Source organism: Tupaia chinensis, unplaced genomic scaffold, assembly GCF_000334495.1.
Source record: "Tupaia chinensis unplaced genomic scaffold, TupChi_1.0 Scaffold000527_1, whole genome shotgun sequence".
NCBI classification, from domain to species: domain Eukaryota; kingdom Metazoa; phylum Chordata; class Mammalia; order Scandentia; family Tupaiidae; genus Tupaia; species Tupaia belangeri.
In genome coordinates, this window is record NW_006160040.1 from 1,348,882 (window position 1) to 1,357,293 (window position 8,412).

The window sequence follows — 8,412 nt, forward strand, 5'->3', positions numbered from 1 at the left end:
TTAAGGCAATTGGATTCCACATGGCCAAATGTGTGGTTTGAGTCCTGGAACCGGTGGCTTGAAAAACATGCCAGAGGTGCGTGCATGCATGTCTAAAATCTCCAACAAGAGGAGAATGGAGAAGGATTGTGGTGTGGCCATTCTCACTGGAGATGCTTGCTGGCTCTGGCTCTAGCTCTCTTTCTCTCCCTCCGCCCCCCACCCTGGAGTGTGTGCATGCCTATAGCAATTTTTTTTTAAGAATCATTTATTTATTTATTTGATTCTATGTGTTATTACTATTATTTTTAAAAATTTAGCCCAAGAGAGACAGAGAGAGAAAGAAAGGGAAAATAAGAAGAAAGCCGCTAATTCTGGCACTCAAACCATGGTTGGCCATGTGGGGATCCAGCACCATTATCTACCACGCCACACCACCTGCCAGCCCCATCTATAGCAAATTTTTAAAAACTAATGGGCCAGCAGGTTACGTGGTGGTTAAAGTGCTGGACTCCCACATGGCTGACCACGGTTTGCATCCCGGACCTGGCAGCTTGCTTTCTCACTTTCTCTCTTTGTTTTTGTTGAGTGCATGTGTGCTGTAGCAAAGTAAATAATAATAATTAATTAATTTAATTTAATTAATCACACAAAAACTAATTGACTAGATAACGAAAATAATGAATAAGCCAGAACACACCAAAAAATGAGGCAATGACCACATCATGTCTGCTACATGACACAAAAGAAATAGCCATGTATCCAGAAAATGGTGAGAGGTGGATATCCAATTTACATACATCCAGATGTCTTTGCCATGGTTGCGATTCTGTGATGAATCTGTTACATATCTCATGGTGGACACAGTGAACACCACAGTAGTCTGTAACTCCAACAGCTGATAGAATCATCGGTAAGAGATGCAGAGAGACAACACACAGAGGAAGTTGTTCAGTTCCTCACTTTCACCCCTGCTTGGTTTCATAAAGAGATCAGTCCCCCTCAAGATCTGTCACACTCATGAGGGACTCTTGCTCTGGAAAAGAAGACCTTGTTGGGTCAGTCAAATGACCCCCATTGACCACAGCCTTCTAAGCATCCCACATCAAGAATGCCTGTGAAATGTGGGGGACTCTTGTGCAGCTCAGGTCATAAGACCCCAAAACTCTAGCCAGTAGTCACTGACATTTAGTTCACTCAAGTGTGATGAGAAAGGCAAATATTCTGGTCACGTTTTCTCATTAATGTCACCTGTTTCTCTTACCAACTCACCCCAAGAGAGTTTTGTATAAGGGTCCTGACAGTTTGGTACATAAAAATGTTAGAACATATCAAAATGATAATGTGCTTTAGCATTCGTTTTTATTCCAGCCTCCTGTGTCCCTCAACATGTATTTGCTCCCTGTCTTAGCAATAACCCTCAGAGCCAACGGTGGTAACTGGCCTGGAGGTACCCTGTTCACAACCAGAGGGAAGTTAAGACACGCCCAAAGGAGCAGAACAGGAGCCAAACTCCATGGACTCAGTGAGCATCTGGAAGAGCAGCGAGTAGAGGAAGCTGGTATGGAATGGGGTCCCTGGGCCAGGGACCCCAGGACAGGGTTAAGGGAACCAATGGATAGGTAGAGCTAAGATGGGTTGCCAAGAATTGGGGTCCTGATGTGGCAGCACTGAGGAATAACAAATGGTACCCAAATAATAGAATAAGAATCATAGAGAAAAGCTGGAGAGAGAGAGAAGAGGCAGAGACAAGCTAAACTGTCAGCGAAGCCGAAACATAGGTGAAGAGGGCCGTGGCTAGAGCATGGCACTGGAAAAGTCAGGGGAGGACCAGACAAGACTTCCTAGATTGTGTGTGCTCAGCGCATCACATGTTCCTAGAACAATTCATGACACATTTTCTGTTGAACGAGTGAAATGGAGAAATTAAAATAAGGAGAAGGCAGCCCAGCCATTGTGGCACAGGCCATAGAGCTCTACTACACATAATACTAGAGCCAAATGGGGGCCTGGGTTTGAATCCTGGGTCCACCAGAACACTCTAGGCAAAACCACATCCATGGTGAGATCTCTCTCTCCTGAAAGAAAGACAGAAAATTTAAAGAAAAATAAAATAAAGGAGGAACAGGAACAGTTCAGTCATCTATTGGTTAAGGGACCCAGATCCCATATGGTGACAGTGATCAGAGTCCTAGCCCAGATAGCTTGGAAAATAAATCAGGTACATACATGTACTCACATAGTCAAATCGTGACAGGATGGAAAAATGAAGGAAAAAATATTGCAGCAAGACCATACCCCATTAGAGGGTTCCCTCCCTCTCTCTCTCTCTCTCTCTCTCTCTCTCTCATGCCCAAGGGCATGTGTCCTCTGGCAATTTAAAAAGAAAAAAAAAAAGAAGAAGAAGAAGATGAGTCTTTGTATCCAATAAGAGAGCTCTTAGCGTTTAGCCCAAAGGACAAGAAAGGGAGAAAGAGAAAAGCCCCTGTGACAAGTTGGAGAAACAGAGCCATGGGGTTGAAGTGACATGTGTTGGGGGGAGCTCCATGTGGAGCGGCCCTGTGGCAAGTCAGCAGTACGGAGGCACAGTGCAGGACAGAATCCAGACTGGATATGGAATTCCGAGGTGTGATCTGAAGGCATACAAAGAGGTACGATCACCCAGACAGAAGGGCTAAGGACAAGGAGCCAAGTTCAGGCATGGTAGGAAAGGGAACTAGTAAATAAGACTGAGAATGAAAAATTAGAGAAGGAAGAAGAGGCATAAGGTGGGGACCAGGAGAGGATACACTGGAACCTCACACAATTAGGATGGACCCAGGCTCAATTAATATATTTTGTTAATCTGTTTATGATCAAAGCTTTACTTTAGCTAAGATCTGAACCTGCAGTCAGAAAAAACAAAAACAAAAACAAAAAACAAACATCTTTCGGCCCAGCCCGTGATATGGTGGTTAAGACTGCTGGACCCACTTGGCTGGCTGCACAGTTTGAGCCCTAGATTGGGTGACTTGAGGAACATGTCAGACACGTGCGCACATGTCCCAGATCCCCAAAGCAGGGAGAATGGAGAAGCAATTATGGTGTGACCAGCCCTCATGGAGAGTGCTGCCTCCTCTCTCTCTCCCTTTTCTCTTTTTCTCCTCCCTCTCTCTTTAGCAAGCATGTGTGTTCTCTGGCAAAATAATAATAATACCATCTGTCCGAAGAATAACTAAGAAAGCCCATTAAGAAGGAAGCCAGACCCAGCCTGGTGGCACAGTGGTTATAAGCTAAACTGTGATGCTAGCAGTCACATGGCTGACCGCAGCTTCAGATGGCCAGGGCAGCCTGGAAACACACCCAACATGAGCACCTGCTCAAGACCCTGCTGAGCTGGAGAGCTGGGAAAGGATCGCACAGGGGTGGTATGGAGTCGATGATAAGGTAATCAGAAAACTCAGGCACTAAGGGATCCAGTCGACGGTGCTTCTCTCCCTCTTTGTCTCTACCTCTCTCTCGTGCACACACAGGACCTCTCTATCATGAATAAAATAATTTTTTTGAAAGAAAATAAGCGGGGACCGGCAAGTGGTGTAGTGGTTAAGGCGCCGCACTCCCATATGATCAACCACGGGTCAAGTCCTGGACTTGGCAGCTTGCTTTCTCACCTTCCCTCTCTCTCTCATCAAATTAAAAAAATAATAATAATGATAAATAAAATTAAATATATAATTATTTGTAAAAAGAAGAAAAGAAAATAAGCTAAATTATTCAAATTGTAGATAGCCCTGGTGTGTATTTTAACACATAAGATAAATTATTTATATATTTAATTTCATTGAGTATCAGTTATAAATACTTTGGCCATCATACTGGAAATAAAAAGCACATGAATCTGTTTACTGGGTAAATATAATAAAAATAACTGGTGGGCAGTTACATATGCAAAACGTTGTCCAGACCCACTTTCAGCATGGCTATAATCTTTCTGCACATTTTACCATATAATTTAAAACAATCTTAAGTCAAATAAGATTAAAAGCAAATGGGATGCTCATTGCTTATTTTAGTATTAACTCTACTGTAACCTTATTCTAATTTAATATTATACTCACGTTTGATACATATTACACACAGGGAAATGTATATTGTATCACATAATGAAATATGAAATGTATATAAAATGGGAACTATACAGGATTATATAAATATCAACATGTCAAATGCTCTTAAGAAAGAAATGCATATTCTACATAGGATTTTTTAGAGAGAAAAGATTCAATATTTTTCTACATTTACACAAACCAACTTCAATCACTTTTAAATGCTGGGACGTACCATGTTCTATTCTTTATCATAGAAGGAGGACAAGGTTTTAAAGCTTCAAGAAACCTAAATAAAAATTCATCTCCTCGATGCTTCTAAGTGATTTTTCAAAGGCAGCAAATGGTAAAGTGAAAGGGAAAAAAGCAAAATTATTATATACTCACTTATGAGCAAGAATGAGCTGACATTCATAAGTGGGCAACGATTTCATTGGACTTCTCTAGCAAGCATCAGAGGTCCTAAAAATATACCAGTGAGCTCCTAGCCCATATGTATAATAAGTGACTCTAAATTCATCTACAATATGAGACTTTAAAAAAAAAAATAGCGACCACATATTAGTTTATTTTCAACACCCATCTTGCCATGAATTCATAGGGAGTAGGTTCCAGTAGCTCAGGCTCCTTTCCATTGGTTCTCACAAAGTGTGCTTCTCTGGGTGGAGCAGGCTGGTGCCTTAGTTGAACCCAGGTACCTTTCTCTTGGGCTTCCTTCTTTTCCTGGTCATTTTCCTTCACACGTTTTAGGAAGCTATCTCTGCTCTTAGAATGCTTAATACGCTCAATACTGCACATTAATTCTCTTGGCAAGAATCTTGCTCTTAACTTGTTTGTTCACAACAATGCCAACAGCATGCTGGGTAACATTGTAGACTCTTCCAGTTTTGCCATGGTAACATTTGTGGGGTATTCCTTTTTGAACAATACCCATTCCCTTGGTATCTACAATATCACATTTCTTGTAGATTTGCATATATGTTGCCAAAGGAACAAAAAAGTTGCTCTCCTTTTCCCCTTTGTGTTTGTCATTTTTGTTAATTACTGGAAGATAGCGGTTGTAGCCAAAAGGCTAGGAATGAGACTTTAATCATTGCTAAATGTTAACAAATGAAGTTGTTGAATGAGTAGAATAATCATAAGAATGATCATAATCCCTGAAGCCAGCTAGGGAGAAATTCCACCTGCCCGCAGCACTTGTGTCTATGCATATCAGTCGGGGAAGCCAAGGGATCACCTTCAGTGCCTTCTGCATCAGTACCTATGGGCTCCCTCAAGAGCCAATTGTACAAGTCTCTTCCTAACTCCACATACGGTTGCTCTGGTAGCTTAAAAAGGGTTGTGATGGGAGTATTTACACTATAGTAATCGGAAAATGCTACAAATTATTTTGTTTGTTTGTTTGTTTTCTTTTGCTTTTTCTGCAGAGAGCCAGTTGTCAAACATTTATGGGCATAGCACTGATGAATTACAAGGCAGCATATCGGATAGACAGTAAAAAATATTATCTCCTATGTTATTTGTACCATATAGGATCTAGGTTTACTTTACTTGCTCAATGTTGGCTAAAGGAAATTGCTCATGCAATAACAATGAAATGTGAAAGAATTAAGCAGCACAGTATGAAAACATAAGAAGATGCCTAGTTACGATACCGTTTGCTACTAAGACTCTATGCTTCACAGCTGAGACCATACACAAGACCCAGGTTCCAATCCTAGTCTAACCTAAAGTCTGGGCCCAATATCTGTGCCTGTAATCCCAGCTACTCAGGAAGTTGAACCAGAAGGTTCAACTGTAACTCAAAGTTGGCCCAGGCAACATGAGTCCCTATCTTAAAAAAGAGCGAGGAGGGGCTGCGTGTGCCTGTAATCCCAGCTAGGAAACTGAGGTCGTGGTATTACAAGATGGCAAGGTCCTGTCTAGGAAACTGAGGTCGTGGTATTACAAGATGGAAAGCTCATGTTTACTTTTTTTAAAAAGGGGGCAAGGAGAGAGTGGTAGGAAGAGATGCTAATAAACAAGCCAGTGATGTAGTTTGCATCCTCCAATAGGTTGATTCCTACAAATATCCCAGATAAAAAAGCAAAGCGGACTCTCTTCCATGCTTTCCCTTTAAGCCAGCAGTCAGCAGGAGAGGTATAACGATAGTGCTGAATGGCTTCTATTTCCCTTACAGGTCCCACTTCCACCTCTCTGCACCATTCTCTGTGCCTCAGGAACAGCCTGCATCAATAAGGCTCCCTTTTCACCAGGCTCCTGGGAAGGAAAGGAAGAGGAGAGACCAGGGCCTGCCCATAGGCCACCTCCCATCTTTCTTTCCCTCGCTGCAAGGTTGCAGTAGCTGGCCACACCCCCTCCTCCAAGATCACAACTCTTTGTCAAGCAGATCCTCCATATACCTCCCTCCTTCTAGTTCCAATGAGCTGTCCCTCCACTGCCCTCCCTCTTGGATGGTAGCTGGGCCTGGCCGACAGCTCCAGCATACTTCACTCTCCCTTGGGGATCCTACACCTTGCCAAGACCTTAAACTGCCCCTTTATTACACCCTCTTCCTACTACTCAATTTGAGTGGGTCATCTATTTTCTGCTGGAACCTGACTGAAGAAACAGTAATGGCCAGAAAAATCAGAGGACACCACCAAATCATCGGCTCCTCTGGAATCTGACAGCCCCCACATGCCTGTGCTGCACAGAACACGCATGTTAGACGCCTCTAACATACTGGCCAAACTGTGCACAAGGACTCACCGCCTTCTGCTCACACCCCACGCCTTCCTGTATATTATGTCCCAGGCTATCTGTAAGAGTATGAAAGTGGCCATCTTCTTATTTTTCCAATTTTAACTTGTCTTGAAACCTGGTCTTTTCCTCCCATAGAGCTGTGCGAATTTACACAGCATGACCACATTAACACTGAAAGCATGCACACTGTCTTTTTTTCTTTATTCGTGATAAAGTGCATGTGTGTGCACAGGAGAAAGAGAGAGAGATATGTCCTCCACAGGGTCTGATCACCCACAGCTCCTTCCCTCCAGTCCTCCACCCCATGGGGTTTCCACTTGCACAGGGGCCCGGCATGTCTCAGGCTCGCCCAGCACTGACTGAAACCACAGTTGCCATGGATCTGGCTTCTCTTAAGCAGTGCAGCAGCTCTGCACCACGGAGCCACACGATACTGGTACTATTTTATTTATCTTATCAGTTCTTACATATAAAGAACAGATTACAAAAAAGAAAATAGGCCGGGAGGGGAATTTCTCACAGGCTGTAGTGTTGATGTTTTCGAGCTGCTGCAGATTTTGTAGCTACGGGAGCCATCGGTGGAAGGATGGTGTGCGAAAAATGTGAAAAGGAACTTGGTACTGTTATCCCTCCAGATACTTGCAAAGGTGGTGCAAGGAATACCACAGGAAGCGGTGGAAGAAAGCTGAATGAAAATAAAACTTTGACTTCAAAAAACAAAAACAAGATTCGATCCATATGGAAAGAACAAGTTCTCTCCTTGCAGAATTTGTCAAAGTCCTGTGCATCGACCGGGTTCTCATTACTGCCAGGGCTGTGTCTACAAAAAGGGTACCTGTGCAATGTGTGGGGAAAAGGTGTTGGATACCAAAAACTACAAGCAAACATCTGTCTAGATGTGAACAGAGAATTTCTGGCTTTCTTTACGATTTTATTTTCTGCTTTGAATTTTCAAAACATGACACCAGAGTTTAATTTACAAAATAGGATGTTTTAAGTTAAGTAATTAAGTGTAAACCAGGGAAGTTGATTGTCTTCATTCTTTTGCTCACCAGCAGTTCTGAACAGTCACGGTGTGACTCATCTCCCACCTTAAGTGGTTATTTTCCTTATTAGCTTCTATTGGAACTGAAATAAGTGGCAATTTCAATGAAAAATATTTCGCAGTTCTGTATGCATTTATTATTTTATGTTATTCATATCATTCTTCTTCTCTCCCTCTACTTTATACCTGCTACAAAAATGAGAAGGAGAATATTGTTATTTTGCTCTGAACTTGGCATCCACACTTAAAATTCTAACCTCACTTCCTTGCTTGTTCTTAGAATCAATAGCCCCTTCATTAGTTGCCGTTTCATAGACTTTTTACAGGTTTGAGACCTTATTATTGAATGATTTCTTAACAGTTAGCTCAAGCTATATCAAAGACAAGCTGGATTGATTTGTAATTTTTTAAATTTGCCCATGGAGCTCAAGTGCCAGTTCTTTTCATGTGTGAGCAAGAACACAAGGAACACCCATATGCCCAAATGAACACACTACATTTCAGAAAAACACATATTTTACATATTACCTCGAATTCAAATTGTCTTAAAGTTAGAAC

At 42.1% G+C, this 8,412-nt stretch overlaps 1 pseudogene; it reads left to right on the top strand.

The window, feature by feature from the left end:
- Positions 1 to 7,395: 7,395 nt before the first annotated feature.
- On the top strand, positions 7,396 to 7,705 carry LOC102472320 (cysteine-rich PDZ-binding protein pseudogene; annotated as a pseudogene).
- Positions 7,706 to 8,412: the final 707 nt, after the last annotated feature.